Source organism: Fulmarus glacialis, unplaced genomic scaffold (assembly GCF_000690835.1).
Source record: "Fulmarus glacialis isolate BGI_N327 unplaced genomic scaffold, ASM69083v1 scaffold34036, whole genome shotgun sequence".
NCBI classification, from domain to species: Eukaryota; Metazoa; Chordata; class Aves; order Procellariiformes; family Procellariidae; genus Fulmarus; species Fulmarus glacialis.
The window spans coordinates 53139-65235 of NW_009219497.1; the positions used below are offsets into that span (position 1 = coordinate 53139).

At 49.1% G+C, this 12097-nt stretch overlaps 1 pseudogene; it reads right to left on the reverse strand.

The window, feature by feature from the left end:
* Positions 1 to 9136: 9136 nt before the first annotated feature.
* LOC104078676 lies at positions 9137 to 10221 on the reverse strand (annotated as a pseudogene).
* Between the last annotated feature and the right edge of the window lie 1876 nt (positions 10222 to 12097).

The window sequence follows — 12097 nt, forward strand, 5'->3', positions numbered from 1 at the left end:
AGCAGGAAGGGCTCAGCTGCCCGGGTCAGCGTTTCAGCCCAGTGGCAAGGAGAAGGGCAGCCTGCCCACATGCTGCCTGTTCTGCCTCACCAGCTGGGATGGGAGGGAGCTTATCGGATGGCGAAGGAGCGAGGGTGCACAGGCGAGCCATCCGCCCCTCTGAGCCGCGCGGGCTGTGGCAGCTCCAGCACAAGCATGGCCCCACACGCACCCCCCGCTTCCCCGAGGAAGGCAGCCGAGGAGCTTTCACGTCCAAAACGCCTGCTTCCCGGGGGAAAGTGCAAGCTAAGAATAGCGGAGAGGTGCCAAAGTGCCTGTGTCCTTACAGCCCCCGGGCAAGCAGCTGACACTGGAGACCTGCTCCGGGGGCTCCGAGATGTTTTGCTCTGTCTCTCCGCTCGCTTCCTTGGGGCTGCCGTGCTTTACAGTGCTGCTCAGCCTGCTGCCTGCCCGGGGCTGCCTGATGCCCTCACCTCCTTCACTGGGTGACTGCACCAGAGTGGCTTCACACACGAACTGGGTGAGGACAGCATGGCCCAGGCTCTGCTCCCCTCTGCCCTTGGGATGGGAGATCAGGATGGGGGATCAGCTCTAATAATCTCTGCCTGAAGGCGGCAGGAAGCTTACTGGGAGCCAGAAGCCACCACGGAAGAAAGAGGGACTCAGGGTTTTTATGAGTGACATGTTGGAAGCTCCCTGCAGGATTACTTGGGGAAGAATGGGTAATCTCTTAATTCAGGCTAATCGCCCCATCCAGACTCATCGCAGAGGGAGCAAAGAGTTAATAGACAGAGCCAGGAGAAGGGAGTGGATGAAGGAGAGGACCAGTCTATCTAGGGCAGGGGAGGAAGGGAAAGTGAGTGGCAGGCCCACACTGTGCTGCAGCAAGGGCTGCTCTGCGCTACGGTGCTATGTTTCTGCCTATGTTTGCAGCCATGGCCCCACGACTGCCCCTGAGTTTTTAGCTGCCTTTTGCTGCCAGCCGGAGGCACAGCTGCAGATCACAGTTTTGGAGCTCCCTCCGCCTGCTGCATCCAGATGTCCCCTCACTCGCTAAACCTCCTTCTCTAGGACTGCTGCCTTCTCTCTGAGGCATCTTGCAGGGTATACCTGCAAGCTCTGCCCAGGCGGGACTCCAGGGACATGGTGCAGGGTGGCAACTAAAAAGCCAAGATCTCAGCAGGGCTGGGCAGAGCTTGTGGAGAAGTAAGGTCTGGCTTTGTTTGAGCCATGCAGCAAGGAGGCTGCCCGCTCTCCCAAAGCCTGGCCCATTTGGCAGATCCCGTTTGTCTACAGCTTTTGTGTGTGCCAAAAGTACAAATTGCTCAACGAGCCACCAAAGCATGGACACATATATGTCTGTGAGCAGTGATGTACCTTGCGAGCCATATGTGTGCTCCAGAATGCATCTCTTTCCTGTGCATAGCCTGCATATGTGCTTGTACGCTCTCAGCTGCAGGGGCATGTGGTACAGCATGTGTCACGCAGGACGTCAGAGGCAATGCTTTGTGCTGTGAACCTCTGAAATTGCAAGGGCCTGTGGAAACCTGCCCAGAGCTGGGAGTTAGGAGAAACACAGCAGAGGGATGTCTGGGAGAGCAGCAGCCAGTCACTGGAGGAAGCAGGTTGTAATAAGAGCTGCTTTGCAAAACGTTGCTTCAGTACAGGACTGCTTTCGACCAAGTGATGCTTTCCTGTGTTACTACCTGCACAGGGTACCTAAAACAGCACCCAGCTTTGAATGTCTGATTTGGTGTTAAAGGCCAGTTTGCTGATGCTTTTCTGAACGCGTTCCCTAGGCCTTACTCTCAATTACACTACTAGCTCCTCATACTTGTACCTATAGGAACAACATCCTACCTGGAGAAATTCGGTCAGACATCAGCATCTGTGGACAGTGGACCCCATTTACAGTCCTGCAGCGGCCCTCTGCCCTTGCCACACCGACTGCAGCTTGCACTGCGTTAAATCCCACCGCTCTGGCTCCTGCTGGGGCTGCAGACTGGTATTAAATGGAAGCAGCTGGCCTCCTCACCACCCTAATCAGATTGAAAGAGCAAGGGAGGTGAAAAAAAGTTAGCGCTTGCTCAGACACATTTGACTATGTCTGAGACAATCACAGCCTAAATGCTTGAAGGGGAGTTGATGTTTACGTATCAATTTACACAGTGGAACTGCCTTCTAAAGCCTGTTGGGAAGAGGCTCATAACCATGTTAGATGATTACCATATGATCTCAGGTAAATCTGCCTAAGGGTTTGGGGTTTTTTTGTGGAAATGCCCCACTCAGTGACACAAATGAAGTCATCTGTCATCTGCTAATACGTGCTAAATGACTGCTAGCCTATCAGTGGAAAAGTAAAATGCCCCCACCAAACTGCGTGAATGGTTCCATAACATATGGGAGCTATTTACTGTGTCAAGACCCATGAGCCAGGGAAATAGATGGAGGACAGCTCGTATCCTCATTTTTATTATTTACTAGTATTTTATTTACTTGCGTGCAAACAAAGCAGTGGACTTGGCAGATTCGAAGCATTTTTGCAATAGATTTGTCATGGTTTAGTAATCAGGAAAGCCAGAACTGTTGTTTGTTTGAAGAAGTCTTTTGAGCAGCGGTTCCCAAATTTGGGATTGGGACTGTATTTGAAGTTATTGACTCCAAAACATAAATGTGACCAGAGGGCCATGAGCTCCGCTTTTAATCCAGGCATGCAAGCGGGATTTGGGGGTTGTTGGCCCCCCCCAAATGTGACTTTTGCTAGGGTGGAGTCTGTGCTAGCACAGCTGGCCGTGCCAGTGCATAGTGTGTAAGCTAAAGGGATGGGTCGCTGTGTGTTGTGTTGTTTGGGTTACTGCCTGCTCAGAACTTGCAGAGCAGTGAGTTGTAAAATTGTGTTTGCTACCTAAATAAATGTGTACGGCACACTTAAGCGTGGTGAGTCAGTTCACCTAGGGCAGCAGGAGAGCAGAGGTTTTCAAAGCCACTGTGGCCGCGAGCTAGCAGAAAGGCTCAAGTGAAAGAGACTCAGCCATTCAGATCCAGAGAACGTGGATTCACAAAAACCCACAGGAGAGCCCAGGCTCCCAGTGAATCAACATGCCTGGGTCTCTGCAGCTTGAGAGTCTGCCTTTTTCTGTCACAAGCTGCAGGGACTTACGTGGGCTAAATCCTTTCCAAGCATGGTAGGAATGGTGCAGGATGCCCAGCTGGTGATGGGGGAAGTCCTGCTTCTAGCTTTCCAGCCAGCCAAAGGACAAAGCTCAGGGTTACCTCCTTATAAAACACTCATTATGTGTAGTAGGCCTCCAGACAGACTGGATCGGCTGGAGCCATCGAGCATTCAGAAATTTTACTGTTGACAGTTTGTTCTGTTTTTTTCCTTTCTTGTGCTTGCAGACTGGAAAATTTTTTGGTGCAGTGGATGGCTCAGTAATGACCCAGCTGCTAAACATGGGCATGTTCAGGCGGTAAGTGGGGGATCTCCACACTGTACTTCTCTTTCTTCAGCTGGTATGTGGGTCAGAGCATATTGGTCCCCATAAGCAGCACCACTGAGCAGGGGAAAATGCATGTGCTGGTGCGTGTGGCTCTCTTATTTGGCTACAAGAGCTCCTTTAGCTACCTGCCCCCTCCCTTGACTCACTCAGCCATCATCACCACACACCCTGTTTCTCCTCATCTCCTGCTCTTCCACCTGCTGCAAAGCACTAAGAGAGACAGTAATTCCTGATCTGTGTTTTTCCAGAAAGCAGCTGCTCCTCTGTCTTTTCCAGGGCAAGATGCTATGGGAAACACTTCTTGCTGCTTTTGGTGAAGTGCTTCAGTTCCTCCTGCCACTTGGAAAGCCTTTCTATGAGCAGTTGTCTGAGAGCCCCCCAGATGTGGCGTTGCAGCTGGCTAAGCACATTTCTCTCTCTCCTAAAAATACCTCTGTTCCTCTCACTCCGCTCCCCCAGCCCATGCCAAAAGACAATTCAGAGTTTCAGTGGCTTGAAAACAGGAACTAGGGGGACCTGAGCTAGATATAATTATAATTCTCCTGTTTCACAGCCTGCTTTACTCACCATCTGAAATTAGGGACATATTTCCTCCTGTACTGACCCAGTTACATTAATCCGGGGCCTGTATTTCTCCCTCTGCAAAATCCAGCACTGGCCAAACACCAAAGACATGTGTAAGCAGGCCACTGCTTCAGTTCTTCCATACAGGAACTTTTATAGAAAAAGTAGTGCTCACTGATGTGTGCGTCCCGTAGGCAGTTGCATTGCTTGCTTTTGACTGCTTGCTTGTTTTGTTTTGATTGCAGGGTGACCATGTATGATTATCAAGCAATGTGCAAAGTACCCTACCACCACCACCACAGCGGTGCCCGGCCTCTGCTCAGCGTACGTATCTGTCGGCACGCAGCCCTCTCCGGGCTTGGCTGTGGAGGCTTTCTCCTAGGATGTCTCCAACGCCTTGATGTAGCACGGTCCCCAAAAGAGCTTAGTAGCTGTTTGCTTTCAAGTGACAGGAATGTCCAAACCCATCTAAGGCAGATTTCTGAGGCAGTGATGGCCACTGACAGTGGTTTCCAATTTGGCTCTCTATTGGCGTATAGGACCTCACTGAAAATCAGAAGGACCAGGGAGAGGACAGGAACTAGACTATGCCAGGCTTCTCCTAAAAGGTGAAGAACCAGCTGGCAGCTGAAATGAACAGAAATGCTTTTACAGGGCATGGTTTTACTCAGTAGCTCAAAAAGGAGAGTTGCACTGTCAGGAAACAGAGCATCTGGGAGAAAGCTGTCAGCCTCTCAGGGAAGCATGAGTGGGCTTGGAGCAACAGAGAGAGGGGTTAAAGCTGCCGAGAAATGCTGATAACCCAGGGAACAAGCTATCAGAGTGACTAGTTTTGCCAGTACCCAAATGTAACCTCTCTTTAGTCTGATACAAGCTAATAATCTAATCCCACTCTACCTTCCTAACCTGACCTTGAACAGGCAGAACTAAGTAATTACTCGACACTCAGGCCACTTCAAACTAGGTGAAGCAACCCTAAACAGAGATGTGTTTATTGCTGTTATGACTGTTTTTTTCATACTTTAAAATGTGGTGTGCTGGAAGTACATTCTACAGCATGACATGGTCATTTTTCTCCAGTAAAAGAATTTTCAACAAAATATTACTTTTTAATAATGTGTTACATTTTTAACAATATATCAGTTTTGGCAGTAGCTATACTTAGACTGGATAGATAAAATATTGTGATTGCAGTGAAAATATTTGCTTGATCATATCCTCAAGAATTTTGATTACTGAAAGAAATGTCACAAAATACGAGCTGCCAAAAACCAGGGGAATGGGAAAGAGCATAAAAGGGTGAGCATTCGGCCTTCATCTCTCCCTTTCCCCTCTTAGCAAAACCCTGGAAAAGGAAGAAATCAAGAAAAGTCCATTTTTCATGTGCATTGTTCAAAGGAAAAATCAGTCAAATTCCCAAACATCTATACATTTTACTATTTGCTGACTTACTTTGGTTGAAGATAAGTCAGTTAGCAGTAATGGAAGATGATCTTGTGTCCTCTGACTGCTGCATCTGGTTTGGGTTTGAGGATACGGGCATGATTATGAGAGGGAGAGATGAAAATTAGACATGGTTACCATGAAGAAAAGAAGCAGCAGGATCCTCTGCAGATGAATTGTCCCTGGGACAATGCTGGATTTCCAATTTGTAGCTGAAAAGCAGGAAGATGATAGAAGTCATGCCATCTTGAGGAAAAGCTGGATGAAAGCACAGTTAAGCATAATCAATCAATGGCAGATAATGCTAAATCCTGGGCAATGCTGTCGCTTGTCCCAGAAAAACCACTTGCTATCAGAATATAAAAGCATCCTAAACTGGTGGTGTCCCATTTAGCTGTGTTTCTCTTCTGCTCTGAGCTCTCAAGGTCGTCCATACTGGAGAGAAATCATCAAGCAATTACATCTTCAAAGTCCTTCATATATTTGTGATAAACTCCCTGACCCTGACGGGGAGGGGGTGAGAAGATATTATTAGTAGCAAGGCAGCTCCGCTGGCTTTTGATGTATTTTGAACATTTTCCAGTGATGCTCAGACCTTGAATTTCCAGCCTGTCTTCAAGAGCTCTGATCAGTGGAGGGACTTGGTCTGAAACGTGGGGTCCTGCATAACAATTATAAACTCTCTGACCAGGTCCTTACGGTATTTCTCATTTCTTCTTTTGTTCTCCAGCCAATTTATGCCTTTCTAGCTGCAGTGAAATGGCTGATAAGTGATTTCCTCATGTGAGTACCAAAAGATGGGTGTGTTTGGGAGGCTCAGTCCAACGGGGGCGAGAGCTGAGAAAACTGCAAGCAGAGGCCCCTGCGTAGGGCATTGCTCTCAGCCTTCTCCTGACATTCAGCTCAGCGCCTTGCTCCAGGGAGACAGAAAGCTATTACTATTCCCATTTTGAGAGGCAGAAGCCCGGAGCAGGTCTGGGATTTACCTGAAGTCACTCAGTACATAGTGGCGGAGTCAGAAATAGGACTCAGGTCTCCTGGGGCCCTGTGCAGATCCTTGATGTGAAGTCCTCTTGCCTGTCTCCTTTGCCCGTGATGAGAGAATGCACACCTTCGCTTCGCAGGGGCCGAGGGCTGAAGGAAGGAAGCCAGGGAGCTCAGGTCTGAGTGACAGGCAAGGGAGGAGAGAGGGGAGGCTCATGAATCAGGCTCTGGATTCGGGCTCACTTCAAACTGCTGGGGGGAATCAGAGTTCAAGTTTGAATTAGGATGAAAGTGCCGCTGCTCAGCTTGCTGGGTGTGCAAAAGGCAAGGTGTGGAAAAGATCCAGCTCCTAGGGCTTGAGCGTAATTCAGAATAATTCAGTGTGATGTGCAGCTACCTCCGTGTAGCCAGTGTACGGGCTCCCTGATGGCCATCCATGCCTGCTCCTCAGGTGGGCCTCATGGCGACTGAGTCCCCTCCCAGCCTCAGGGGCTGCCGTACTCAATCCTTCTTTTGCTGGCGAGGCCCCTGCACTGTATACACTTCAGGTAAAAGCCCATTCAGTTCTTCCACAGTACAGATCCCGTGATACAGAGCTACACTCTCATCATGTGGAGAGGAAAGAAAAAAAAAATTTTAAAAAAACCCTCAGACTTCCACTGCCAGCAAATTCATAGTAAACATTTTAGAACTGATACTTGCCGGGCAATGGGGCCATCTCCCTGACACCTGCATCCTTCCAGGCTGCTGAAAAAGCATCCTCTGTTCTTGCTCTTTTGACAGCTTTCTTTTGGAATTTAACATGAGTGGCTTCTGGCACTCAGACAACTTGGCAGATGGTGAGTACACAAAAGTCCAACAACCCCATAGCACGTGAGTATTAAAGCCGCTGGTGGCAGAAGAAGCTGTCCAGGGAAGCCTGTCCTCATGCGAAGAACCCACCATCTGCCCCGCCACCTCTCCCTCCGTGGACCCTGGAATCCAGCTTCCAGGTCCCACCACCACCCCATCTTCCCTCACTCCCATCCCCATTTCATGCTGCCACAGCACCAGAGCGGTCAGGGTGAGGTGTGTGTGGCTTAGAGCACGCTGCTTGCTTTCCTCAGGGTAACTGCCGGGGTGGGGGGAGACCGTCAGCTGCAAAGCCCTTTGGTTGGAAAGACTCCCTTCCAGGCTTTCCTGAGGGTGGCCTACAGGACAGGACAGAGCAGGGCTGGAGCAGCAGGCTCTCCGGAGCCTAGCAGGGTTCCAGGAAGCTAGCCAGAGACCTGTAGGGTTCAATAATACATGAAAGGTCTTCACTTGCCCACTGGACCCTCTCTGGAAGAGAGAAGATGATGGCACATGGTATTGCACAACAGCTGAGTACAGCAGAGGGGTATGTCTGGGTTGAAATGCAGTGACCTGCCCTGCAGCTGCAGCGCTGCCTGCTACAAACATCCCGGAGGTCTCTGCAGTCCCATCCCTGCCACACAGGCAGGGGGGATGTTAACGGCCCAGAGGTGACCCGAAGCCATGTAGGTGCCATTATTACATCCTCACTAATTATTCAGTATTACTGGTGTTTTTAGTGGAGACAGTGGTACCTTCCTTGCTAACTGTGGGGCTGAGCCTTCTGCACCGAACTCTCCTGGCGTAATGGGAAACAGTCATTTTTAGAAAGCAGAATTTCCTTCTAGTCAGAGAACCAGCCCAGTGTCTGGGTACTGTTTAGGTCCCGCTCAGCTCCTCCAGAAAGGATCGCCAGAGGTGGTGGTAGAAGTTGCAGGTATCCTCTGGGTGGCCCTGGCTGCTGCTTAACACACATCAGGATAACGGGAGTGGCCCCATGCAGAAATCAGTGGGGAAGAGTCAGGTGAGCAAGTGCAGTACTTGTGGCAGAGCAGGAGGGACCGCTCTTTCTGGAGGACAGACAGACCTGGTGTTCCTGCAGGGAGCTGCTCTGGGTGCTAAATGGCTGCAGTTTGATTTAGTCTTTGCTTGAGGAGATGTGAGAAAAAGGGAGGAGGGTTCTCACTGCTGCCCTGCTCATCACCATTTCCTTTTGTGCTTTCTTCATCTCTCTCTCGCATCACCTCCATGACTGCTGTGTGCAAATTCATCTCTTCACTGCACTGCCATCATGTGAAACTGTCACGCGGCTCCATCTTCATTGTGTGTCTATGTGTGTCATGCGAATTTTCCAGCCAAGGCTGTCTTCCATCACTGTAAGTAGAACCACTTAGCAGCGAAAAGAGGAGGATTTAGCTAGAAATCCCAGGCTAGAAAAGACTTTTTTCCACGTTTTGGACAGTGGGGAACTTGCAGAAAGGTGTGACAGGGACAAGGCAGTGCCTGGCTCAATTTCACTGCACTGCAAAGAAGCAAGCAATGCTGTTGGTCGTTTAGCTGGCTGAGCTGGTGGTTGAAGGTCTGTCACTGAGAAGTCAATAGAAGAAGGAACGCACCAGCCTCCTCTGTGACTGTGGGCACAGGCAAAACCATCACTCGTTACTATGGCATAGATGGGCCTGTAGCCCTGTGTACCACGGCTTGTCCTTAAGGCACTGTGGTTCCCAGCGGCCCCGTTCTTTTCAGCGATTACACCAAAACCAAAGACCAACCCATGCCTTCTCGCAGGAAAAATGGTGCAGGTCTCGTAGACTTCAGCTATTAAGAGGCAACTTAAGTCTTTTCCACACCCCGTGGCTTAGCTCCTTCTGATGAATCCCAGCCTGGCTCCAGGATAATGCAGAATTACTTTCAAACAGTTCAACTGATAAGTATATGCTCTAGCTCATAAATCTGCTCCTACAGGCTAGTTAGAAATCCCTCCAGACAGAGTCCAGATTGTGGCTGTGTTTGTATCTCCCTGCTTCTATATCTAGCTTGTATTCGCCGATTTGCTCTCTTGCCCAGAAAGACGTATGTGTGAGACAGAGATAGAGAAATAGAGACAGCTGGAATGTGTCTTACTGTATGAAGAAGAAGAAGAGAAAGAGAGGGTGACTACGGATGAAAAAAATGAGTGCCTATGTGTGGGAGGGAGTAGCGGGGTGGAAGAATACTACTGGGGCTGGAAGAAATGGATTGCACGTGTTGTTAAGAAGGGGCTGTAGATTTTTGCCAGAGATGTTAACATTTTCTTGACTGCATGCCAAGGCTGGTGTATGCAAAAAGTATGGAGAGAAGGAGACATTTTGTGAGAGAGAAATTGAGCACACATTTATTCAGGGATATGTGCAGAGGAATTAATGGTCGGGGATCTAATGCCTGACTGTGCACCTCTGGCTCTGCAGCACTGAGCCTATTTCTGCTTCCCAAGTTCTCTTGCTTTCTGGGAAGGTGAGACTTGCCTTTGGAATATGGGCATGATGTATTCATACTCATCATGCAAATCTGCTTTTCAGAGGTGGTGAGAAGACATGTTTGCTTCCACAGATTTTTCACTGCTCTCAGCATCTCATTCCTCTCTGTGTTTGTAAGGGCTTCTGCTTTTATGGACATCACCACAGGTTTGAAAGCCTTTAATTAAGCCAAAAATACTTCCAGCCAAGGCCTGCAGCCTAGAAAGGACTATTTCTAGAATTCTGTAACTCAGAAAAGTTTCTTTTTGGCTGCATGGTAATGTATACAGAGGATATTTTACAAGATAATTGATCAAATTCTTTGTTTTGTATTTGTAACCAAGTGGCAGATTTTGTCTCCTGTGTCCTAGAGTAAATCCACTGACTTGGGTGCAGTTATCCATGATTTCTGTGGTGGGAAGGAGTTCACAATCTGCGCTGTATAGTTTATAACAAGGCGCGGCGGCTGCCTTTGCTACTCAGAAGGATTGGTTGCCAAATGTCTGACAAAGTCTTTCTGGAAGTGCAGATGGTAGCAACGACAGCCTGGAATTAACTCACGCTTTGCTATAAAGTTTGCAATTTGTTATCAGTTCCTCTGACTGTTTACTAATCCCTGACCACCAGACACTCAGAGTGCTGATAACGTTTTGATGTCCAGCATGTGCATGCAGAGGCTCAGCCCAAGCATTTTGCTGATGATGTACACGCTACTGGGCTCCTCTGAACTTCTCAATACTGCTGCAGCTGCATTGCTTCCAAGCAAATTAAGTGGCAGTAGGCTTAAGCATAATCTCTGTCATAGGTCCTGTCTCTGTGCAGAAGTTAGGAGGTTTTAAAGTGGCTTCTTTTCATTTAGCCTGTGCCAAGAAACTGATTTAAAACGGTCTGTGCAGGGAACTTGTGCCAATTTAGCGCAGTTTAAAAATACAGCTTGGTGCACATGATGAGGTTAACCCAGAGCAAGTCAAATTGCAGATGTTTGTGAAAGATTGCAAACAGAAACGCAACTTCTGTTCGTTACTTAGCCCATACTGCACTGCAAAAGTGCCCCTGAAGGGACTAAGCCCGGTGCACTTCCCGCCACTTACTTCAGATGCACAGGCTGCTCCTTTGGGTGCCACCACGGCACAGTTTGGCCCAGGATTACTGCTTAAGTGTTGCCTCTCTGGTCTTGTGTCCAGAGCTGAGGTACAGCTCTTGCACGTGTGTGTGGGTCAGGCCAGCAAGCAGTGCTGGTCGGCACTGGCAGAGAGTGCGGGTTTATCCTGGGTGTGGGTCGTGCGGTCTCTTTAGTTGCTTTTCTCTTTGAGGCCCAGTTCTCCACACCCGAGTCCAGCACCATGGCCCTGATTCAACACTGGCTGAGGCTGGGCGGCCTCAAATCTCCTTCTATACCGTATTTTTCAAGCCAATGGTCTGATTCACCCCCTCCCTGCACCCCGTCCTTCACACCACTGTTTTTTATATGGCTTTAACTCCATCTGCTTTGATGACACTGTATCAGGAAGCTGAAGCTGGTGGAGAATGTCATTCTTTGCCAGGGATGGGGGAAAAATGAGGACCTGGATGAAGTCTCTGCTGTGTCAGGACCCTTTGCCACTCCTGACATGAGCAATACACTAAATTCTTGCAAGCATTTGTGCCCCAACTTTATCAGGTCACCTTTGTGATCATCACAGCTGTTCTTCTGAGCAAGAACCGTCACAGTCCATCACTAACAGCTGTGCTGCGATGACAGCCCCAGTCACTCAGTGCTGCGAATCTAGGGGTAACACAATGGGACTTCGATGGTTTGTGGTTGAGGGACCAATGAGTGGACTTGCCACAAGCATGTCCCTAAGAAGGTCTGTCCCTGGCCCAGACTATGATAGTCTGGCCACCTGTTTCAGAGTTTGGGGCTGTTTGCCCAGCCACTAGTGTAGTGAATTAAGGCTGAAAGAAAGGGCTCCTGCTCTGTTCCTCACACTCCTTTAGTCCATCAGGGACTTCACTGGCCAGCCCTGGAGCTGGTCTCTCCTTTCAGCATAAATGGGGATATAGTCATAGAATCGTAGAATCATAGAACCATTAAGGTTGGAAGAGACCTCTAAGATCATCAAGTCCAACCGTTAACCCAACACCACCATGCCCACTAAACCGTGTCCCTAAGTGCCACACCTACATGTCTTTTACTGCCAGGGATGGTGACTCCACCATTTCCCTGGGCAGCCTGTTCCAAGGCCTGACCACTCTTTCAGTAAAGAAGTTTTTCCTAATGTCCAGTCTAAACCTCCCTTG